The following is a 237-nucleotide window of genomic DNA, read 5'->3' as shown; positions in this document are numbered from 1 at the left end:
TGTTTTGTTTTTTTTTGTTTTTAGCGCATGATGCATCATGGTCAATGTAGTCTGATTTATCAGCTGATCATTTTCACTGTTTTCAAACACATGAATAGAAATATATTTCTTTAAGCAGACGTTTGGTCTACAAATTGTATGTTATTTCATTAAATTCCACTTTGTTTGCTTGGGAACTAAGTGAAACGTATTCGAATTAATAACCAGCAGGTGGCGGTCATCCATTTAACTGAGCTG

This window comes from Festucalex cinctus, chromosome 17 (genome assembly GCF_051991245.1).
Source record: "Festucalex cinctus isolate MCC-2025b chromosome 17, RoL_Fcin_1.0, whole genome shotgun sequence".
Taxonomy (NCBI): Eukaryota; Metazoa; Chordata; class Actinopteri; order Syngnathiformes; family Syngnathidae; genus Festucalex; species Festucalex cinctus.
The sequence above is the reverse complement of the archived record's forward strand: the minus strand, read 5'-3'. Positions refer to the sequence as shown.